The 14,802-nt window shown below is 35.2% G+C and overlaps 2 protein-coding genes across 19 annotated transcripts in view; one reads left to right on the top strand and one right to left on the bottom strand.

Moving 5' to 3' along the window:
• Positions 1–14,802, top strand: part of LOC143214797 (uncharacterized) — a 308,560-nt gene that overhangs the window by 158,842 nt on the left and 134,916 nt on the right. The window lies entirely within an intron of this gene.
• The window catches only part of LOC143214788 (dipeptidase 1), a 228,519-nt gene that overhangs the window by 123,289 nt on the left and 90,428 nt on the right, over positions 1–14,802 (bottom strand). The window lies entirely within an intron of this gene.

The raw sequence follows: 14,802 nt of genomic DNA on the forward strand, positions 1-14,802 counted from the left end.
ATCCATATTATCTTCATCGCACTGTTGAAATGAAACACGAACAAACATGGTAATTTTATTCTCCGGATTTTATGCGTTCGTAGTTTCCCGGCATTTCAAAGCACTGGAAAATATCTACTTCAGCTAAAACTATATCGATTTTAATTATAAATTATTTCTTGAAGAAATTCTATTTTCATTTCTTTCTTTTGATTTTTTAGTTGTCAATTTATACTTGCTTTTTCGTGCACGACAGTATATTCCGTAATAAAACATTTACTAAAATGTTTTAATGGAACTTGTCTCTCACGTCGGCGAGTTAACAGTCGTTCGAAGAAAGTTTTATTGGAAACATTTAATAAAACTCTCGACGCGCGATAGGAGCCAGAGAAACACGGGACAGATGCAATTTTCAACACTTCGTAAATCTGTCAAATTTTGCCCTCCTGTCGCAGGAGGCTATCGGTATGTGATGCCGACCAATATGGCGGCTCCGATACGAGGAACTCGCGGTTTTCAATTAATTTGGGAGAATAACCAATGTACAGACATTTGTATTGCGTGTATCGCGCAAATTAAATTTCTTTATTCACCATACTTAATTATGCATGATTATACGAGACGAAGTGTGCCAGAAAAGCAAAAACACAAAAAGAACAACTCTGAAATCATTTCGTTTCACAGTGACAAACATCCAACAGAAAATTTCATTATTTCTTAATTTAATTTCTGTCCATAGATTTATGTAAACGAAGATTTTTAAGTTCCTTCTTGATATAGAACTGCCATTGAGAATCTAATTACCAGTCTTGTAGTAAGCAACGCGTTAGAATATTATAATTTTGTTTATAATGTGAAAATGTCATTAAAAGGGGTGAAATTAATTTTTATTTCATTCCTCCTTCCCACAATTAATGCAGAACATTTTCATTTTGCATAAAGGGTAGTATAGTGATTACCATACTATGGATTTTATGCATTTATGACAAAAACGAGCTGGTACAATTGAACACAGAAAGATTAGAAGAATCTAGGATTGCCAAATTTACGATTTTTAATTTGTTAAGATTAACAAAAAATGAAAAAATCTTCTATATGGTTACTGTTTCTCTAAGTTTCATTTTGCACTTAATCGTTATTGTTAGTGTTTAAATTTTTCCACGATAAGCTCGAGGATATTTCTCAAATCTAAATAACAGAGCAATAGATATAACACTTTCCATTTTTCTAGGAAGTAGAAAATATAATGTCTGAAAATATTTCTGTTAACACGACGCCCAGTAAAACACATGTACTTACTGTCCGAGTGAAACGACGGATTGGTTTTCATCGAAAAAGTGGGGCCGGCGATAAATGGGATGAAAAAGAAAGTTATAGATAGCGGATGAAACTAACAAGATCGTTTTTCCAATTTTGTGGTCGCCGATGTCCCACCGTTCTTGTTCACGATCGACAATTTAATTTTCTCACGAATTACAGCCCTCGCACCTTGCTAGAGTGAAATAATGAGCGGAGAGGATAGCAGTGCTTCTATCTTCTGTCTCAGCCATTTTTCTTCTCTCTCTCTTTCTCTCTGCAGTGCTACCACCTTGCAGAACGGCTGTCCGAGTCCGCAGGACTTGGCTCTATTCGAATCCACTTCCTCGTAATCTGCCTACACTACCGCCACGAAGCCGAGTCCAACGATGTACTTTCAAATTAAGAGAATCGATTCGGGTTCAGCAGACAAGGGAACTTCGATCTGAGAAAGCTGGGAAAAAGAATTACAGAGCTCTGGCAGCTCTCCCCGGGAATATTCACCCGACGACACTCGCTTTGTTGTATTAGCTTGGGTAATGAGTTCGTTCGCGTTTCTCTGCACGGACATGAACTGTTTATCTACTGGAAGCTTATTAACTGGTTCGTTAGCACGTTGACTGCCGATTATGAAACCTAAAATAGCCCACGGAATTAAAACGATTTAATTCATGAAATTCGCAAGTTTATATTAACAATTGCTACCTTGTTTTTATATTACGTTCATCTATAGACACATCAAAATTTGATGTTTCGAATTTAAGTTTGTGCATCAATTGCAAGAAGCAGGAGCTAAATATAAATTTATATTCTTCAATAAGTCTTTCAATATTTTCACTGTTTTAAATTGTGCACTCGCTCACTTTTGTTATATATGCTTAAAATCCGGAGTATAGTCATTACTATAAGATATTTTAACAAATTATAACATTTCTAATTCAGTATTTAATAATAATTCTTAAATCATATTATGGTACTATTTGATACAGCAAACTAATAATACTAACAATGAATCATAACAAAAATTAATTGGTTTCAATAGTGGGAAACAATTTGAATATTACTATACTTTAGTTATCAAGAGAGTATAGTTCGTTTGATTCTTTTCGTCACGGGTAGCACAATGTTCAAAGGAACAAATAAGTAAAACAAAAGTTCACTTAAATCAATACCGTAAATGCTGTATTGATTCGCTCCACTTGAGGGTTCTTGTGTCGGGACAATTATATTGCTGTATTTTATATTTCACTATTTTGTTTACAAGTAGTTATAAGGGGTGTCGCGATACAAACCAGCAGAAGGTTATTCTACATGCAGAAATAAATCGACAGAGCAGAACAAAATAATTCGTTTCAGATCATTATTGTCTAGTATCATTATCAATTATTATTATCAAGTATCGGTATCAAGATGATTGAATTTAACTGTTGAGAGTACGAATAATTACTTCTTTATTACCTGTATTTAATTTTATTATAATTATTATTGCTTAATGAGATAAACCGCTTGTTCTAAATTGAATATATCGCTACGAAATACAATATAATGAAAGATGAAACAATAAGAATCTTTACTATTTGTGACAGTTCCTAAGTAAGAGTGTGAGTAATATACATATTTTTATATGTATCTATACAATTAATTTGGTCACTATTAGCTGTAGGTACATGAAATAGAATTTTATCAAGTAGTACAATTTAGAGTAGTGGAAAGAGTAAAAGAATTTTTAAGTATATCCAAAGAAAGAAATCTTCACGCGGCCACTATTTCTCGCAATTGATGTACCTAATTTTAATTTTGAAAATCCGCGGACTAATAACGACGCAAACGTTGTTTTTGAATTTTACCGAAAGAATTAATCACGCAAATGGATTAAATATAAAAGAACCGGACGAGACAAAGCGTATTGTAAATAATCCATTTCCATAACAAGTAGCAGAGGTACAGTTAGGGGGGAAATGCGATTGTGCGTTACCGGAATCAAATTATTTCGAATAATAGGTGGACAGCGTAATACGCGCACGGAGCCATCCTTGCGAGAAAAATATGCATAATACCGATAAAGGAGGCCACGAGCCTTTGGTGCGTTATCATTTTATCATGTTCGCTGCACTTTGTGAAATTGAATACGAAAATGATTTTCTACTTTTACATTCTTTGTGGCACACATTATACGAATACGCAAACTCGTTTAGTTTGATACGAAATTATTTCTGGTATTACATAATTACACACTGGAAATTATTTCAATTTTAAGAATTTTCTAAATTAGAGTCATTATAGATAATATATAAAAGCCTTCATGTTTAGTTGTATAAATGCACATTTATCTGTGTGTATTTAATTATGTAGAATTAAAGGACTTCTTCTTCGAAAATTTTTCATTTATGATATTCATACTGCTTTGACTTCATGACAAAGAATCCCACGACAATCATTCTCATTTAAGTTTATGAAGCCCCTACTTTTAGAACCCTTAATTAGTTTTATCAAAGACCACATCAGCGTCGTGACGGAGAGCGGAAGAGCGAAGGTACATTCTCTTTTCGAACATTCTTTAGAGCCGTCAGACTTTTCATTCAGAGCTCAATAAAACGGCGATATAAAATCATAAATTAAGTTTTTAGAGATCGTTGTAAAGAGGAGACTCTATTCTTCAATTTTAAGGTGATTTTGGGGTTCCTGAAAAATTTTTTAATATCTCTAGAGTTAGTTGAATTTGATTTTCCAAAGGAAAAAGTATCTTTGTTTTAAAAAACCAAAGTCTGTGAAAGCAGAGGTTCAACGTTTTAAAATAAAGCCAGAATGACTATGCTATGAGCATCAACAGTTTTTCAATGAATATTCAGTGCTCTTTTAATTTTGCACGCCAGTATAAGTGCTCAGGAAGAATTTTTCTGTGCATACAAAGAGTATGTTATTTAATAAAACAAAGGGCTCGCAGTAACACATTCTAAATTAAGGAAATTCGAGCGTCGAATCTAAAGTATTTCCAATCGCTGTTCTTTTCAATTGTAATGCTGGAACGCTGTTTTCAGCACATGCTTAAATCAGTGTGCACTGTACCGTGTACATTCTCTTTACAATTGCAATTTAACACCAAATTCTTGGTAAGCTGGTAAATGCGATCAGGCATATCCATTCGGGAGTAGAATCCGGAAAACCGTCTATTCATTGTTTCTAGCTACAGATCTATACTACATTCTCCACTCCAGATAAATACTGGCTTTCTAAAGAATGGGAAAACAATGGAACACTGTTGTACAATTTTCACAAGGAATCACTCAGCGATTTATAAAATTGTTTTATAGAAACTCGTGATACAAAAATTACCATCATATCTGTGTGTGACATTTTTCTGATTAAAATGATACCAAACACGACACAATTTGGACCATATTTACTTATTTAAGTCACGATTCAGTAAAACCTCCATTATCCAAACCTGTGATATCTGAATTCTGCATTATCTGAATCATAAACAGGTTAGTCGAATACATATTCCACTGACTAGTTCGGATAATCGAGTGTCTAGTATTTCGTGAATTAAACAAGTAAACATGATCCAAATTGTGTCGTGTTTGGTGTCACTTGAATAAGAAAAGTGTAAAGACTATGATGGTGAAAGTTTCATAAGAAAATACTTGAAAACAATTTTTCAATGAACATTTTATTAATATAATGAAGCCATAAATCGTGTTCGTGTGAAGAAAACGACTGTTGTGCTTTTAGTGCAATTTGTTTGTTGCCTCGGTTATTTTTGCTATTTGAAAAAGCAGGAAGTTGTTTTAAATTGCAATTATGCGTCAACAATTCTTTGCAGAAAATAGTGGATTACGTCGCGACAGAACTAATAAGATTTCGCTGTTATCAACGGTTGCTTTCGTTAAGGAATATCCTAAGAAAGGCACGGCTGAAAGGAAGAATGAATGTAATTATCTATTCTAGCAGGCAGTCTAGTGAAATTCACTTGCTTGTTGATTCGTCGAGTGTCTCCTTGAGATGAAATAAGGGGCGCGGGGTATTCAGGTGTTAAGAGAGGTCAAAGTGCCTGGTTGATGAGACACGAAAAGGCTTCCGGAATGAAAAGTCAGGGTTGGCACTTCGTCAATTGATCGACGATATCTCGTGATAAGTATTAGAACTCGTCTCCTTCGAATTTTCAACGCTTTAACGGCAAAGAATTCCTCGCTTCTCATTTAAAAAAAAACTGGAGAACTATTCGCATCAACGGAAAACTAGAATTTTTACCAACAAATCCCGCCGCTCGAATCAGGTCATTGTTAATGCGAAAATTATGGATGGCGAACCAAAATTCCGGTTCCATTTTCGCGAAACAAAAGTTGAATTTTTATTTTATCGCAGTTTACCGTAGAAAAAGAAAATATGCATACACAGGCCGTGCCACATAAATCATGTCGCATGGGTTAAAAAGTTTCGACGCATTGTTCGCGAAGCGATTTTCCAGTTTTTAGCTTTTTTTTTAATGGAAAACGTTCGGTAATAGCCGAAAGTTCATTTTTCATCGTGTGCTGATTGCTGACTTTCCAAATAAATAATTAATGGATTGGATCAAATCGGGAGTACAATGCATAATATTTTTATTTAACTCCGGAGCCGTTTACAGTTACCGTGATTGCAGTTATGAAAATCATTTTTCTGGAAAAATATGTTAAAAAATCGACGGTATCGTTTTTTTTTACAAACGAAATGTTCAAGTTTCTTGTATTTTATTGTAGTTATAACATTGTTTTTGATAGTTTTTGACAATTTTGTCGTTTAAACATGTATCTTTACATTGTTTTTGATAGTGTTTTACAAGATTTCCATTTTTACCGGTATTTTAAAATGAGATTATGAAAAAGTGTTCCCAAATGTTCATGTTCCTTGTAATTTTACTGTAATTATAACATAAAAATGGTTTTTCATAATTTGTGACAATTTTGTCATCTATCCGTATACTTATCTCTGATTTTCAAGTTACTTATATTTTATTGGTCACGTAAATTATATAAATAGTGTAATTGTGCCTTCATTTCAACGATTATCATTGCGGAGATGCATTTGTAGGAAATAATGCTTATTTTTACGGAATAGTCGAGTATAGAGCTTTTAAATGACTTCGAACTAAAAAGAAGCCGAGACAAATGGTCATGTTTGGACGGTGCTCGTGCATTCCGCTTTCCTTACCTCTGCATTCATTTTGTGTATCGTTCTACAGCTTTGGAGATCGGATAAATTGCTCGGAATAAATTTTCCTTAGGAAATCAGACGATCTGGAGGATTTCCAACGTCGATATCTCAAAGTACATACTCCGGAAATTAGCGACCCGGATGCGTATGATCAAAAGGAACATAATCAACTGGAAATCGAACTGCAGGAAAGCCTCGATTTTAAATAAAACTACTTCAGATGTTCAAATTTAAATGTCACAAGAAAATAAGTATTACTTGGAACTCGTACATATTATTTGATACGAAAGACTGATATGATATTCGATACAATTATTATAGAATAATATCATTATTCGTTTATTATTCGTTAATACTATTAAGTTAGATTAATTGTAAAGTTAAGCATAATTATTATTACGTTACTAATTAATATTATTCGTTTATTTTATTCGTTTATATTTATATTACTACATTCAAATTAAAATACGTTCAAATAAAAATAAAACACAATTTCATGTATTCTATTTGATAAAAATATAATATATAAAATTGAATTTTATTTTGGGAAAGCAATTCATGTCGTCCAATATTACTGTTACACAAAATAAAAACAACATCGAAAATCTACAGCCAATAGAATCTCTTAAAATAATTTATTACATTTTCAGTGGCATTTTTAATATTTAGATAATTTGAGAATAATATTTAACTGCAAGCAATCTCAAAATGTTTTCACGGAAATAATTTCAAATATTAATTTACAAATCTTGCTGTTAAGTATTTTGAATTCACTCTGAATCAATCAGTTTCGTCATTCATGTCTGTGCTCGCAATAAAATTTTTGTGCATCGTTACTGGGCACATTATGTCCACGGATCCGCATGGTACACGTGACGGAGACGTTGCAGTGTGCACTACAACCTGCAATAAAATTTATTACTCTTGTTGTTGAATCTCGCGTTCCATTTATAGTAGTACGTCGTACCGCTTTACGCAAAGCGAAATTGGCTCACTGTGTCGAACGGATTCTATAAAAGGAGCACTATTCCGTCAGCCTAAACGGAGCCCTACGAAATCAGTATGAAATGTTTATATATTCTTCTTTCGCACAATTTTAGGGCTCAATATAAAGATCGGATGCGATTTGTCCGAAGCTTTTAATTGCGTGACACAATTTGTAGCCAAATAAATGGGACAGCTGTTTAAAGAGCATAAGTGGATATAGCCCGTTTCAATAGCGTGGAGTATAACAATACCTTTTGTTCGAGTAAGAAGCGTGCTGCTATGCAATTTGTTCGGCCCGGGTAGTTATTATAATATATCAATTTTATTTTCGGATGTTATTCACGTTCCGGCGGTTTAAAACAGTTTTGATGAATATAATCCTTTGGAAATGTGTATTGAGATTAATCTCCTATTTTTAATACGAAGTGAATGCAGCTGTGTTTAATAGTGTTTGATCACGGAAGACTGATGGATTTTTGAGACTTATTTACTATTTATTGCCTTGTTGCTTTTTAATTAGGCTGCTGATCTTTATGCGAAACAAAATTTGCTTATTGTTATTTATGAATGTTGAAGTTGAAGGGATGTTTATATAAAAATACGAAAGCCCTATTTATGTTAATACAAAATTATTAATGTATTTAGTAATACGTAAGACTAGAATCATGGCTACCGTCAACGCATGTTTTCGAAAACATGCTCCACAAAAAATATACAACTCAGGTAATTTTCATTATTTCTACATTGAAGAAATCACACACGCACTTCGAACACCGATGAATATGTGTGCAAAATCCTACTGCGGACGGTTTAATAGTTTCAATGAAAAAATTCCTAAAAGTGCGTGCAGAAAACGGCTACCAGAGTACCCCCTTGAAGTGAAACACCCCTAGCATCTTTTGGCTGGGAAAAAGCAGTTCCAAGAAACATTCATCAAAATAGTGGCCACTTGTGTTTCGTCCTAGATGCGTGGGAGCCCCTTAATTCGCGTCCCATACGACCCAGATCTCTCGCGGACGTATTAGCCCTTGGAGGTTCCAGGAAGCGAAATAAAAAGCGAAGAATGGTGCTCGGTTGGTGGGCCGGTTCAAGCAGAAACAATTAAAGCATGTACACGCTGTACTCGAAACGCGGGTCACAGCCTGTTTTATGATCGTTCCCTGTATTCGCGGGGGTGGCGGGTGTCCGCCCCCGTCACTCCATTACCAGAGATACGAGGCCGGTGTGTTTCCCCGGCGAGGTTACATACAAGGCGGCAAACGAGAGTCGAATGGAAATTCGATAATAATTACTGCACGCCGTGCTGCGAGGCTCCGGGGCGTCGAAAAGCTGTGGTGCGAGCAGGTCGCGCCTGTGGCGGCCATAAATTTTAGCCCGGCGCGCTGCGTTGCGCTCAGATTGGCTAAGGTAGAGCCCAGGAGCTAGACGAATGTGCACATTTATCAGGGGCTCCCGGACCGCGGCTGATAATTCGATTAAAAAATCGTCGCCCCACCGTCTACGAAAGACGAATCCCATCCTACAGGACGTCCCATCTCATCCTCTTACTCCTTCACCACCACCCCCCCCCCCCCAGTGGGCTTGTCCTTCTTCCGTATACTCATTTCGCCCGGCTAATCCTTCCTTTCCTTCCGCGTCTAAACACGTTTATTTGTTGAACAGTCAGGGGCAAAAAATGTTAAGTGTTATTTAGTGGATAATGGAAATTAAACTACTTGTACATATAAAAAGAACTGTAAATCTTCAAGACAATATAATGGGACAAAATGATAGGTGTCTAAAAAATGGAATGTACAAAAATAATTTAGTTTAGTTTACTTTATTCTTTACTCTACAAGCGTGTAGAGATGGCGTTGGAGAACCGGAGTTCTATCTGCCCAAAACAAACTTGTCTTTTTGCATTAATTGCACACGATTTTCCTTACATGATAATAGAATTAGAATTTAAAACTTGATACTTAATACTTTGGTCTTAGGTTTAGTTTGTACTTTATGTTTCGTAGAACATCTTCTCATAGCACCTTCTTTTCTGGACGAGATATGTTTAAGTTGATTTATCAATTTGTAACAAAGAGGCCAAAAGTAATTTAGTTTTAGTGTTAGTTTGTGGTGCCTTCTTCATTTTTTCTCACGAAAACTACTCGTTTGGCCAAACCTTCGTATAATTTTTTTAAACTATTTTCTGCCTCTTAACTCGTGTGCAATACATTATTTGAATTCGCCAAGAGTTACTTATTTTAATCAAGAGTTAGTTACGAGACCCGCTAGTAATAATGTTCCAGAATAATTTTACCGAAATGGATAGCCCGGAGATGGAGAAAACAGCAGAAAATATGCAGCAACGTTCCAACGTCTGCAGTCACTGTGAGTAAGTAGTGATATCTCGCATTGGTCAGACACGTACGCCTGACGTACAATAAATCCGCAGCGAACGTACATATGGAAATTGATTCTTCACGAGAAAACAAATAGAAACGGTGTATATTTACTTGAGCAATGCTCCATTTCAAACTGTGGTGAAAATAAATACAGTAGAAAGCTCCGAAGAATTCGATGATAGAGTAATAATGTTTGACTTTATAAAATTATTAAAGCAACAAGGAAATTTCTGATTATCTCCCACGTCTCGTAATTTTTATTTCCTTTTAAATATTTTCTCAAGCACGATCATTTTTCTTTATTTCGCAGTACTTTTCCGGCGGATAATTCAATTATAAAATCGTCGCCTCGCCATCTCCGAAAGACGAATCCTATTCTGCAGGACATTCCATCTCCTGTTCCTCTTCCTTCAGCAACCCCCGTGGCTTGTCCTTGTTCTGAATATTTATTTCGCGCGGCTAATCCTTCCTTTCCTTCCACGGACCCCATGCAAATTGCTTGGAGGAAACAGAAACTGTAAGCGTAGACCGGCCGGGATTATGCTGTCTCCGTTCGCAAAGAAATTTCGTAATTTACGTTTCTGCATGGATAGTCGTTTCGTTCTTAACGGCTTCCGCGGGATTTGCTCAAGCGTTGACAAATATTGAGCACATCGCGCCGAAGAATAATGAGAAACGCTGCAGGATGTCCGGATGAACGTTTTCGAAGCCGCGAACACTTTTTCACCGACTAATTGTTTTCTTCGGATCTACGGCGTCCGAGAAATACTCGAGTCCGTGCACGGAGAGTTAAATCGCTTCTGCGCGCGGGGGAGGAGGACTGATATTTTTCAGATGGTTTGGCGGCTTCCGAAAGAGGAGCATAGTGGCCAAGGTGTATTTATTTCCAACAGATAAAAGAATATTCTGTGTAACAGGATTTCATTGAAAAATTGACAGAACCTTGATTTATTGGGTTGGAACAAAAGTTCGTAGCGTTGGTAAGTTAAAATTGAAAGCTAGAATTCAGATATTTATTCATAGAGATTTGTTAAATAACATATTTTCCATTCTGTTCCACTACTTCTCGTGTTATTGAATAAACATATGAATAAATACCTTAATTTTATCTTCGATTCTTAATTTGAAAACGCTACGTACTTTCTTTCCAATCCAATATCAATCACATTAATAATAACGGTATACAGTAAGGAGCACAACTGTTTCCACACACTTTAAATCGGAATAACTTTTTATGAATGAACCAAACAACTTTGATTTCTCTGTAAGGCTAGAAGGATTAGTTTAGTAAATGACGTCTAATGAATAAAAAAGGCCGAGAATCATGAAAAACTGCGATTTTTACCACATTTGATCGTTTATAATTCGTAAAGCAATTAACCAATTTCAATGTGATTTTCAGATCGTATATAATTCATACGAGTTTACAAAACAGATCTTTTAAATTTTCGTTATTGGCCCAGCTAAAAAGGTCGTAAAAATCAATTTATTTATTAGACGTCATTTACTAAACTAATTCTTCTAGCCTTACAGAGAAAATGATGTCGTTTGGTCCATTCATAAAACGTTATTCTGATTCAAAGTGCGTGGAAACAGTTATGCTCCTCACTGTAGTAATCAATGTATTGTCGTAAATTACCTATATGATTGGGTACTCTAAATTGCTGCTATATTATCAGTCGCATGTGCAAGTCTGAATCGAGATCTCCAATATTGCCGATGATTTATCAGAGGCGGAGAGATATCTGTTTGATACACTATTAAGGAATACTCTCATGGCGTGGCGAATTTGATGGAAATTGCTCCAATAGTGTAGTATATACACTGCGGTGCATAACTATAGCACCGTTTAAATTTTTACCCGTTTCAGAATTCAGACTGAAAGTGCGAAAAAATTAATTGTAAAAATCGAAAGGGTATGAAAAATATTGAAGTTTAAATTAATTTTAATTTAAATTCTCCTCTTGTACAAAACGATACAAACAATAGTATGAATTTCACTGTTGCGTAACAATAGCACCACATCAATAAAAACAATGATAAACGATTTTAATATCTTGTAGGACCACCTTTTTTTGAAATCAACTCGAAAACTCTATCTGGTACGCTATCAATAAGTTTCCGAAAAATGTCTCTGCTGATTTTTTTACTAATATCGATTATGGCGCTTTTTAATTCGGAAACGTTTCCGTATTGCCGATTTTCTGCATAAACGTTCCTGACAATTATGCCCCAGATATTTTCCATGGGATTTTGGTCGGGTGAACATGCTGGCCATTTAATATTGTTAATATCGTTTGCTTCGAACCATGCCATCACTTTTCGACTTGTGTGTATAGCCGCGTTATCTTGTTGAAACGTCCAATTTGTAGTACTATTTTCTTGTAGAAAGGGTAGCAAATTGTTTTCCAAGATACCAATATATTCATCACTATTCATTTTCTTCGATGGGAAAGCTAATTGTAACATGCCATCACTGTGAAAAGTCCCCCAAACCATAAGACTTCCTCCACCGAAATTTCTTTTCGTGAAATACCGTGGTTCCTTGCGGAGATCTCGCCAGTAGGAATTGTACCCATCAGGTCCATCAAGGTTGAATTTTTTTTCGTCCGAAAAGATAGTCTAATTGTCAATAAAAGAAATTACAATAAGCTGGGTTTAGAAGATTTTCAGAAATTAACTTACGTTATGCCAGTTCCGATGCATGTTTGCTCGAGCGTATTGAAGTCTTGCAATCTTATGGCGCGGTAGAAGTTTGGGTGCAGACTTTAATTTTTGTCTCACGATGTTTCCATTTGCTTGTAAAGCTCGATGTATAGTCCACCGTGAAACATCAAGATTAAGTTCTTTTTTAATTTGGTTACAACTTTTTAATGTGTTGCTGGCCGTTTTCACAATTATTCGTTCCGTACGTGGACTCAATTTCTTCTTTGGTCCACCCGTTTTATTCTTCCCATAGTTATCTTGGTCACGTAAAAAGTTTATAACAACTTTATGTGACCTTCCTAGCCTACGAGCAATTTCGCGCATGCTAAAATCTATTTCCTTCAGGGCTAAAATTTTACCCCTCTCTTCTTCCGTTAAATATGTACCACGCGGCATTTTCAAGATACAAATTTTTATTTTAACTGTGGAAAATTCTTTTTTCAATTTCTATTTTCACGGATACTTCGTTATGATACTTTGTTTAGTGAAATTAGTAAATAACAACGACGGTGCTATAGTTACGCAACAGTTGAAAATCACATTTTCGATTATATCGTCTTGTATAAGAGGGCCATTTCAATATGATTTAGTCTACAGTCCATTTTTTTCATACTTTCACAATTTCTACAATAAATTTTTTTGCACTTTTCACTTAAAGTCTGAAACTGGTAAAAATTTAAACGGTGCTATAGTTATGCACCGCAGTGTATATAGATTCACCCTCGCAATTAAATGATGATTTGGATTCATTGTTGAAGATAAATAATTAGTGCACGTTTTAGAGGTGCCTCTGATTTCGTTGTATAATTGTGATCATCTTAAACAATAGACTTTCGAATATAAGATAAGAATAAGAATAATATAAGAAATTTCTAAAGAACATAATTTAAAATAATTGGACATACACATAGAGCTATGTAACAAACTAAATTGTTTCTTTGTACTTTGTACTCTTATTTTATAATTATATGCATTTATAGTACCCAACATAGTTCTTCTTTCACTAAGAAAATTTCTTTATGTGCAGCAATATTTATGTTTATTGACTTAAATGTGATATAGATTTATAGAGAAGCACATTGTACATATATTGTACATGTATTGTCTGTATCTCCTGATGCCCTAAGCACGTGCTTACTATGTTCATTTTATCTATCTTAGAATGAACTAAATCAGTAGAAAAGTCAGATTACGTTCGAGAGCTTTGACAAATGTACTCGTTGATGGTATTAGTGGAAGTAGTAGAGCTGAAAGATATAATCTGTCGGGGAAGCGAGCGAAGTGAAACAAAATAGTTCGTCAGGTATAATCAGCGGAGCGTTACTTGATCCGATTAATCCGAAGCAATAAATTCCACGGTGAAGGAATTTATTCGGATAACAATGCCGCCAGTCTGTTAATATGAACCACAAACAAGAAAATGCCTACGTAACTGAACGATCACCTCATTTCGCCTATCGATCGATCCCCTTTTCGTTCTAGTCTAGCAATACCGCCGCCAATAATGCGCTGGAATATGCGTATCTTCGAGCTGGCATTACGGAATGTTATTATAACCGAATGGAATTCCGTTGCGTGTACTACAGTGGATCACCACTGCTGACTAAATACCACTTCCAAACGAGGCTAACGTGTAAATACATACTCCATTAATGAGCTGCGTATAATCGTGATTTGGTCGGAGCCGCATCTCGTGCCGGATGAAGGAAAGGAGCATTAAACGTTGCTGAACAATTGTTTTGACTGTTAACAACTTTTATGGCTGTTGACAACTTTTAATCCCGTTTTTACTGATGCTTCGATGGATCAGCGCTGAAAATAATAATGATTTTGCTTATTCTTCGCCGGAGAGATAATAATGATTTACTTTTCATAATACCGAGTCGTTAAAAAAAGTACCGCGTCTGTATAATCGAGATTTTCACGTTATATAATACTGAGAATTAAAATTATTTTCAATTTTCACTGGGTAAAGTGATACCTTTATAACTGCACGGTTATTTTGAATAATATTAAACTTATTTTCGATTTTCATTGAACAAAGAGAAGATATTTTTAGAATGGAAGTGCACACTCTTTTCACTTAAATGAAATTGTATATGCACGATTATGTTGATCAATGTTACATTTCTCTATTAATTTACACCTCTCTAATAATATAAAATTTGTGCAAAATGTACTTGAGCTATTATACTCGTGGAACCCTTTGAATAATAATACCGAGTGATACCTTCATTGATGTGAGATAGACGTCCCTAAGATA

The sequence above is a fragment of the Lasioglossum baleicum genome, chromosome 13 (assembly GCF_051020765.1).
Source record: "Lasioglossum baleicum chromosome 13, iyLasBale1, whole genome shotgun sequence".
NCBI lineage: Eukaryota > Metazoa > Arthropoda > Insecta > Hymenoptera > Halictidae > Lasioglossum > Lasioglossum baleicum.